Source organism: Panulirus ornatus, chromosome 42, assembly GCF_036320965.1.
Source record: "Panulirus ornatus isolate Po-2019 chromosome 42, ASM3632096v1, whole genome shotgun sequence".
Taxonomy (NCBI): Eukaryota; Metazoa; Arthropoda; class Malacostraca; order Decapoda; family Palinuridae; genus Panulirus; species Panulirus ornatus.
The window spans coordinates 17,979,178-17,988,908 of NC_092265.1; the positions used below are offsets into that span (position 1 = coordinate 17,979,178).

General features: G+C 41.6%; 1 protein-coding gene across 2 annotated transcripts in view; it reads right to left on the reverse strand.

Annotated features, from left to right (window-relative positions):
- Positions 1-8,979, reverse strand: part of LOC139761948 (venom carboxylesterase-6-like) — a 125,350-nt gene extending 116,371 nt beyond the window's left edge. The window contains exon 1 of one of the 2 annotated variants that reach the window (XM_071686657.1): positions 8,843-8,979. The gene's annotated coding sequence lies outside the window, so the exon portion shown is untranslated. The remainder of the gene's footprint in view (positions 1-8,842) is intronic. The other variant, XM_071686655.1, reaches the window with a different exon arrangement.
- Between the last annotated feature and the right edge of the window lie 752 nt (positions 8,980-9,731).

The following is a 9,731-nucleotide window of genomic DNA, read 5'->3' on the forward strand; positions in this document are numbered from 1 at the left end:
ATGGCGAGAGAGCTTTATTGGATTACGTGTTAATTGATAGGCGCGCGAAAGAGAGGCTTTTCGATGTTAATGTGCTAAGAGGTGCAACTGGAGGGATGTCTGGTCATTATCTTGTGGAGGATAAGGTTAAGATTTGTAGAGGTTTTCAGAAAAGAAGAGAGAATGTTGGAGTGAAGAGAGTGGTGACAGTAAGTGAGCTTGGGAAGGAGACTTGTGTAAGGAAGTACCAGGAGAGACTGAGTACAGAATGGAAAAAGGTGAGAACAAAGGACGTAAGGGGAGTGGGGGAGGAATGGGATATATTTAGGGAAGCAGTGATGGCTAGCGCAAAAGATGCATGTGGCATGAGAAGCGTGGGAGGTGGGCAGATTAGAAAGGGTAATGAGTGGTGGGATGAAGAAGTAGAATTATTAGTGAAAGAGAAGAGAGGCATTTGGACGATTTTTGCAGGGAATCAATGCAAATGACTGGGAGATGTATGAAAGAAAGAGGCAGGAGGTCAAGAGAAAGGTGCAAGAGGCGAAAAAGAGAACAAATGAGAGATGGGGTGAGAGAGTATCACTAAATTTTAGGGAGAGTAAAAAGATGTTTTGGAAGGAGGTAAATAAAGTGCATAAGACTAAGGAACAAATGGGAACATCAGTGAAGGGGGCTAATGGGAAGTGATAACAAGTAGTAGTGATGTGAGAAGATGGAGTGATTATTTTGCAGGTTTGTTGAATGTGTTTAATGATAGAGTGGCAGAAATAGGGTGTTTTGGTCGAAGTGGTGTGCAAAGTGAGAGGAGTAGGGAATATGACTTGGTAAACAGAGAAGAGGTAGTAAAATCTTTGTGGAAGATGAAAACCGGCAAGGCAGCGGGTTTGGATGGTATTGCAGTGGAATTTATTAAAAAAGGGGGGTGACTGTATTGTTGACTGGTTGGTAAGGTTATTTATTGTATGACTCATGGTGAGGTACTTAGGACTGGCGGAATGCTTGCATAGTGCCATTGTACAAAGGCAAAGGGGATAAGAGTGAGTGCTCAAATTACAGAGGTATAAGTTTGTTGATTATTCCTGGTAAATTATATGGGAGGGTATTGATTGAGAGGGTGAAGGCATGTCGAGAGCATCAGATTGGAGAAGAGCAGTGTGGTTTCAGAAGTGGTAGAGGATATGTGGATCAGGAGTTTGCTTTGAAAAATGTATGTGAGAAATACTTAGAAAAGCAAATGGATTTGTATGTAGCATTTATGGATCTGGAGAAGGCATATGATAGAGTTGACAGAGATGCTTTGTGGAAGGTATTAAGAATACATGGTGTGGGAGGCAAGTTGTTAGAAGCAGTGAAAAGTTTTTATCGAGGATGTAAGGCATGTGTACGTGTAGGAAGATAGGATGGAACCATGGAAGCGTATGTGGAACCATGGAAGCGTAAGTGAATCATAGGGTGGGGGAGGGGGCGAAAGTTCTGGTAGCGTTGAAAAATGTGTGGAAGTCGAGAACGTTATCTTGGAACGCAAAAATGGGTATGTCTGAAGGAATAGTGGTTCCATCAATGTTATATAGTTGCGAGGCGTGGGCTATAGATAGAGTTGTGCGGAGGAGGGTGGATGTGCTGGAAATGAGATGTTTGAGGACAATATGTGGTGTGAGGTGGTTTGATCGAGTAAGTAATGAAAGGGTAAGAGAGATGTGTGGTAATAAAAAGAGTGTGGTTGAGAGAGCAGAAGAGGGTGTTTTGAAACTGAATGGTCACATGGAGAGAATTAGTGAGGAAAGATTGACCAAGAGGATATATGTGTCAGAGGTGTAGGGAACGAAGAGAAGTGGGAGACCAAATTGGAGGAGGAAAGATGGAGTGATAAAGATTGTGAGTGATCGGGGTCAAAACTTGCAGGAGTGCGAAAGGTGTGCAAGGACTAGAGTGAATTGCAACGATGTGGTAAATTGCAACGATGTGGTATACTGGTATACTGGGTTTGACGTGCTGTCAATGGATTGAACCAGGGCATGTGAAGCGTCTGGGGTAAACCATGAAAATTTTTATGGGGCCTAGATGTGGAAAGGGAGCTGTGGTTTCGGTGCATTATACATGACAGCAAGATACTGAGTGTTAACGAATGTGGCCTTTGTTGTCTTTTCCTAGCGCTACCTCGCGCACATGCGGATAGAGGGGGTTTTCATTTCATGTGTGGTGGGGTGGCGACGGGAATTATTAAGGGCAGACAGTATGAATTATGTACACTTGTATATATGTATATGTCTGATTGTATATATATGTATACGTTGAGATGTATAGGTATGTATATGTGCGTGTGTGGACGTGTACGTATATACAGATGTATGTGCGTGTGTTGGGCCATTTTTTTGTGTTTTCTTGCGCTACCTCGCTGACGCGGGATTCAGCGATAAAGTATAATAAAAAAGAGTATATATATATATATATATATATATATATATATATATATATATATATATATATATATATATATATATATATATATGTATATATATATATATATATATATATATATATATATATATATATATATATATATATATATATATATATATATATATATATGTATATATATATATATATATATATATATATATATATATATATATATATATATATATATATATATATATATACATGTGTGTGTGTGTGTGTGTGTGTGTGTGCTTAAAGAGCGAATAAGATATTGTAGAGACTATCGCTGGAAAAGAGTTCTAATCAACACAGCAGTAAACAAAACGCTTCGGCAATGGTCCAAATCGTGGTCGAATTTCTCTACTGTAATACGAATGATATTCAGAACAGACGGTCGTAATGGGTGGAGACGACTGTTGGCGTAGTATTAAAATGTCTGAAGTTCATCTCTGCGCACCGGGGGAGTGCAGAGCGGGACCTGAGTCAGACCAGGTGAAGCCACCTTGAGGGAGGTGACCTTGAGAAGCAGTTCTCCGCCTTGCTCCTCGGTCAACCCTCCACCACACTAGGAAAATACCTTACCATGTTTACCAGTGGGACAACTCCCCCAGTAGGCTCTTCCTTCTCCCCCAGTACTCAAGAGCTCAAAGCCATTATTTTCACCCCGAGAAACTTGGCCCTTTTCTTCATAACAATGTGAATTGTAATATTTCTCGTGAGCCGCGTGTCATTATGTTAGTTGTTATATATCTCACTCACATAAACGGGCCCTTTTGTAAATCTGCCACAATATTGAACATTTCTTACAGGATGCCTTGCCCTGCACTGGCTTTCTTAACACAAGAGCCAGTTTGATAACAATTCAAGGGAAGAAGACCAAGTTGTGAAACATCACATGTACCTCCGTGTCTTGCACATGTCTATCATAAACATTCACCTTTCTCTTCTCTCATTATTTTCCGCCTAAATCATTTCATTTATTCCATTAAGTATACACATTCACACAACTGTTCGTCCTTTACTGACCTTGCACTTCTGTTCAACCACAGGGTTCATGTACCCCTCTCATGCCCCACAGCTAGACAGACTTACATCTTTCAACCTATCTCGTTGTTTCTCTTCAATTCTGTAATCATTGTAGCCGCGGCTTGCCTAACTATGACTCCTCTCATCCGGTCCTCTGTCTAAATGCTTTCAAAATGCCCACAATTCTGTGCAGTCTATAGACTCTTCACTTCCAACATACTGCACATAATCCTTGTTTATTCAAATGTACAACGAAATGAGTTCAATATTGTTCAGAATGAGCAAATCAGCGTCTTCATCTTGTTTTATGTTAGGAGAGACGGCACCGGTTACGGAGGCCCTAATCAATGCCATCACATTAACGCTATATAATTATCTCTCTCTCTCTCTCTCTCTCTCTCTCTCTCTCTATATATATATATATATATATATATATATATATATATATATATATATATATATATATATTTTTTTTTTTTTTTTTTTTTGCCGCTGTCTCCCGCGTTTGCGAGGTAGCGCAAGGAAACAGACGAAAGAAATGGCCCAACCCACCCCCATACACATGCCTTGATTCAATCCACTGACAGCACGTCAACCCCGGTATACCACATCGCTCCAATTCACTCTATTCTTTGCCCTCCTTTCACCCTCCTGCATGTTCAGGCCCCGATCACACAAAATCTTTTTCACTCCATCTTTCCACCTCCAATTTGGTCTCCCTCTTCTCCTCGTTCCCTCCACCTCCGACACATATATCCTCTTGGTCAATCTTTCCTCACTCATTCTCTCCATGTGCCCAAACCATTTCAAAACACCCTCTTCTGCTCTCTCAACCACGCTCTTTTTATTTCCACACATCTCTCTTACCCTTACGTTACTTACTCGATCAAACCACCTCACACCACACATTGTCCTCAAACATCTCATTTCCAGCACATCCATCCTCCTACGCACAACTCTATCCATAGCCCACGCCTCGCAACCATACAACATTGTTGGAACCACTATTCCTTCAAACATACCCATTTTTGCTTTCCGAGATAATGTTCTCGACTTCCACACATTCTTCAAGGCTCCCAGAATTTTCGCCCCCTCCCCCACCCTATGATCCACTTCCGCTTCCATGGTTCCATCCGCTGTCAGATCCACTCCCAGATATCTAAAACACTTCACTTCCTCCAGTTTTTCTCCATTCAAACTCACCTCCCAATTGACTTGACCCTCAACCCTACTGTAACTAATAACCTTGCTCTTATTCACATTTACTCTTAACTTTCTTCTTTCACACACTTTACCAAACTCAGTCACCAGCTTCTGCAGTTTCTCACATGAATCATATATATATATATATATATATATATATATATATATATATATATATATATATATATATATATATATATATATATATATATATATATATATATTTTATGATTATACTTTGTCGCTGTCTCCCGCGTTTGCGAGGTAGCGCAAGGAAACATACGAAAGAAATGGCCGAAACCCCCCCCCCATACACATGCATATACATACGTCCACACACGCAAATATACATACCTACACAGCTTTCCATGGTTTACCCCAGACGCTTCACATGCCTTGCTTCAATCCACTGACAGCACGTCAACCCCGGTATACCACATCGCTCCAATTCACTCTATTCCTTGCCCTCCTTTCACCCTCCTGCATGTTCAGGCCCCGATCACACAAAATCTTTTTCACTCCATCTTTCCACCTCCAATTTGGTCTCCCTCTTCTCCTTGTTCCCTCCACCTCCGACACATATATCCTCTTGGTCAATCTTTCCTCACTCATCCTCTCCATGTGCCCAAACCACTTCAAAACACCCTCTTCTGCTCTCTCAACCACGCTCTTTTTATTTCCACACATCTCTCTTACCCTTACATTACTCACTCGATCAAACCACCTCACACCACACATTGTCCTCAAACATCTCATTTCCAGCACATCCATCCTCCTGCGCACAACTCTATCCATAGCCCACGCCTCGCAACCATACAACATTGTTGGAACCACTATTCCTTCAAACATACCCATTTTTGCTTTCCGAGATAATGTTCTCGACTTCCACACATTCTTCAAGGACGGAACAAGCTGAGATATAAAGAGCCTGTGTGTGAAAGAATTAGTCAAGGAAACTGAAATGATTCCTTGGTATTAAATGCAATCCTACAATTACGCAGTATCACTGAAAATAGGACAAAGTGGATCTCCCATGGCAAGACCAAATTTCTGTCTATAAGTATTGCCTTCATCTTGGAAAACATTATTAGATACACAAAGCTCAACTAAGTCAACCCTACTGTACCTAATAACCTTGCTCTTATTCACAGTTACTCTCAGCTTTCTTCTTTCACACTTTACCAAACTCAGTCACCAGCTTCTGCAGTTTCTCACCCGAATTAGCCACCAGCGCTCTATCATCAGCAAACAACAACTGACTCACTTCCCAAGCCTTTCATCCACAACAGACTGCATACTTGCCCCTCTTTCCAAAACTCTTGCATTCACCTCCCTAACAACCCCATCCATTAACAAATTAAACATCCATGGAGACATCACACACCCCTGCCGCAAACCTACATTCACTGAGAACCAATCACTTTCCTCTCTTCCTACACGTACACATGCCTTACATCCTCGATAAAAACTTTTCACTGCTTCTAACAACTTGCCTCCCATACCATATACTCTTAATACCTTCCACAGAGCATCTCTTTCATTTTATCATATGCCTTCTCCAGATCCATAAATGCTACATACAAATCCATTTGTTTTACTAAGTATTTCTCTACATACATTCTTCAAAGCAAACACCTGATCCACACATCCTCTTCCACTTCTGAAACCACACTGCTCTTCCCCAATCTGATGCTCTGTACATGCCTTCATCCTCTCAATCAATATCCTCCCATATAACTTTCCAGGAATACAAAGTTATACCTCTGTAATTTAAGCACTCACCTTTATCCCCTTTTCCTTTGTACAATGGCACTATCCTTGCATTCCGCCAATCCTAAGGCACTTCACCACGAGCCATAAACACATTGAATATCCTCACCAACCAGTCAACAACAGTCATCCCCTTTTTTAATAGATTCCACTGCAATACCATCCAAACCTGCCACCTTGCCGGCTTTCATCAGCCGCAAAGCTTTTACTACCTCTTCTCTGTTTACCAAATCATTCTCTCCGACCCCCTCACTTCGCACACCACCTCGACCAAAACACCCTATATCTACCAATCCATCATCTAACACATTCAACAAACCTTCAAAATACTCACTCCATTGCCATCCACTCCATATCACCACTACTTGTTGTTACCTCCCCATTAGCCCCTTTCACCGATGTTCCCATTTGTTCTCTTGTCTTACGCACTTTATTTACCTCCTTCCAAAACATTTATTTATTCTCCCTAAAAATTAATGATACTCTCTCACCACAACTCTCATTTGCCCTTTTTTTCACCTCTTGCACCTTTCTCTTGACTTCCTGCCTCTTTCTTTTATGCATCTCTCAGTCATTTGTACTAGTTTCCTGCAAAACTCGTCCAAATGCCTCTCTCTTCTCTTTCACTAACAATCTTACTTTATCCCACCACTCACTACCCTTTCTAATCTGCCCACCCCCACACACTTCTCATGCCACAAGCATCTTTTGCGCAAGCCATCATTGCTTCCCTAAATACATCCCATTCCTCCCCCTACTCCCCTTACGTCCTTTGCTCTCACCTTTTTCCATTCTGCAATAAGTCTCTCCTGGTTCCTGGTACTTCCTCGCACAAGTCTCCTTCCCAAGCTCACTTACTCTCATCACTCTCTTCACTCCAACATTCTCTCTTCTTTTCTGAAAACTTCTACAAATCTTTACCTTCGCCTCCAGAAGATAATGATCAGACATCCTTCCAGTTGCACCTCTCAGCACATTAACATCCAAACATCCAGAAGTCTCTCTTCCACGCGCCTATCAATGAACACGTAATCCAATAACGCTCTTTGTTCATCTCTCCTACTTACATACGTATACTTATCTATATCTCTCTTTTCAAACCTGGTATTCCCAATCCCCAGTCCTTTTTCAGCACACAAATCTACAAGCTCTTCACCGTTTCCATTTGCAAGACTGAACACCTCATGTATATATATATATATATATATATATATATATATATATATATATATATCTTTCTTTTCTTTCTTTCATACTATTCGCCATTTCCCGCGTTAGCGAGGTAGCGCAAAGAACAAAGGATTGGGCCTCCGAGGGAACATCCTCACCTGGCCTCCCCCCCCCCTTTCTGTTCCTTCTTTTAGAGAATATAAAAAAAACGAGAGGGGAGGATTTCCAGCCCCCCGCTCCCTTCCCTTTTAGTCGCCTTCTACGACACGCAGGGAATACGTAGGAAGTATTCTTTCTCCCCTATCCCCAGATATATATTTATTTATTTGTTTTGTCGCTGTCCCCCGCGCCTGCGAGGTAGCGCAAGGAAACAGACGAAAGAACTGGCCCAACCCACCCCCACACACATGCACACACACACACGTCCACACACGCAAACATACACACCCACACATATATACACACACAGACACTCACATATACACACATGCACACAATTCACACTGTCTGCCTCTACCCACCCCCATCGCCACCCCGCCACACACGGAATAACATCCCCCTCCCCCCTCATGTGCGCTAGGCAGCGCCAGGAAAAGACAACAAAGGCCCCATTCGCTCACACTCAGTCTCCAGCTGTCATGCATAATGCCCGAAACCACAGCTCCCTTTCCACATCCAGGCCCCACAGAACTTTCCATGGTTTACCCCAGACGCTTCACATACCCTGATTCAATCCATTGACAGCACGTCGACCCCGGTATACCACATCGATCCAATTCACTCTATTCCTTGCCCGACTTTCACCCTCCTGCATGTTCATATATATATATATATATATATATATATATATATATATATATATATATATATATATATATATATATATATATCTGTGTGTGTGTGTGTGTGTGTGTGTGTGTTTCATCTGATCAGCATTCTTACCGTACTTGCCTAATGAGGAACCATAATGGAGACGTCTTAACTTGCACTACCGCAAGCTGCTCCTGCTTTGGTACCCTTATCTTCACCTAGTCTTAATGGGCCTGTTGGCTGACCACCCTCCCATACTGCTGTGAGACTACAGTAGTGTTTATATTCTAACCACACAGATTAGTAATACTCTTCGCCACACACATAATACCACTACTTCTTTACCACAGACGTTAAATGTTGTTCTCAGCAACGGTTAAAACATTTACGTTGTTCATGGTTTCCACTGGAGATAAACACAGAATGAACGATCAAAGCAGATTACCTGAGAACTGCGGACAAGTGAGCTCTTCGCTGACGTTGCTTAGGCGGTGTTCTGTCTCCAACTGACACCGCCCACGGCCGGCTGCTGCTTCACCTGACTCGCACCTCACTTAGCATTCTTTTACCGACGTCAGCGACTCCCGGATGCACAGACACAAGCTGTCATCCGTCTTACAAACAACTTTACTTGATCGGAGGAAATTTACAATATGTATTATGATGTTTACTGTGTGTTATCACAGCCAGCTTTGTTGTGTTATGAACCAGGCTACCATGATTTTGGGATGGTCCCAGGTTGAAGATGTTCTCCACAATAACAGGGATAATTCAGAAAAGCCCAGAAGTATAACCTGATTATCATTAATGTCAGAATTAAAGGCTTATCAGCTAAATCTGGGCAAAATTAGCACTCCTGGTTGATTTTATCGCGCATGCGCTGTTGAAGCTCCCTCCACACTTGTTCTCCAGTGCTCTTCTTTCTCATATTGGTTTCTCTTTAAAGTTACTACTTGGATAGCTAGTGAAACTAGCTATCCAAGGTGACGACCTGTACCAGAAACCATAAAATACAGTACTCCTGGAGGCAAAGCTCAAACAAAGAACAACCAGGTTTTGTTAAAAGAAAACTTATGCATGGAGAGGGGGATCTTATCTAATATTAATTCCTCTGGCTATTCATTAGTCTTTACTCAATAAAGGAAAATCAATTTAGTTCTTGATGTCATTGAAACTAGAAAATTACACAAACTATATGAAGAAATTTAACACCATATGCATTGCAAATCTAGAAGAAAAGATGTCGAATAGTGTAAATTTGAGGAGAGTATACTTGTATCTGTCACAGACTCTAACTTAGCAAAACTAGAAACTGAATTGCAGATGCGGATAAG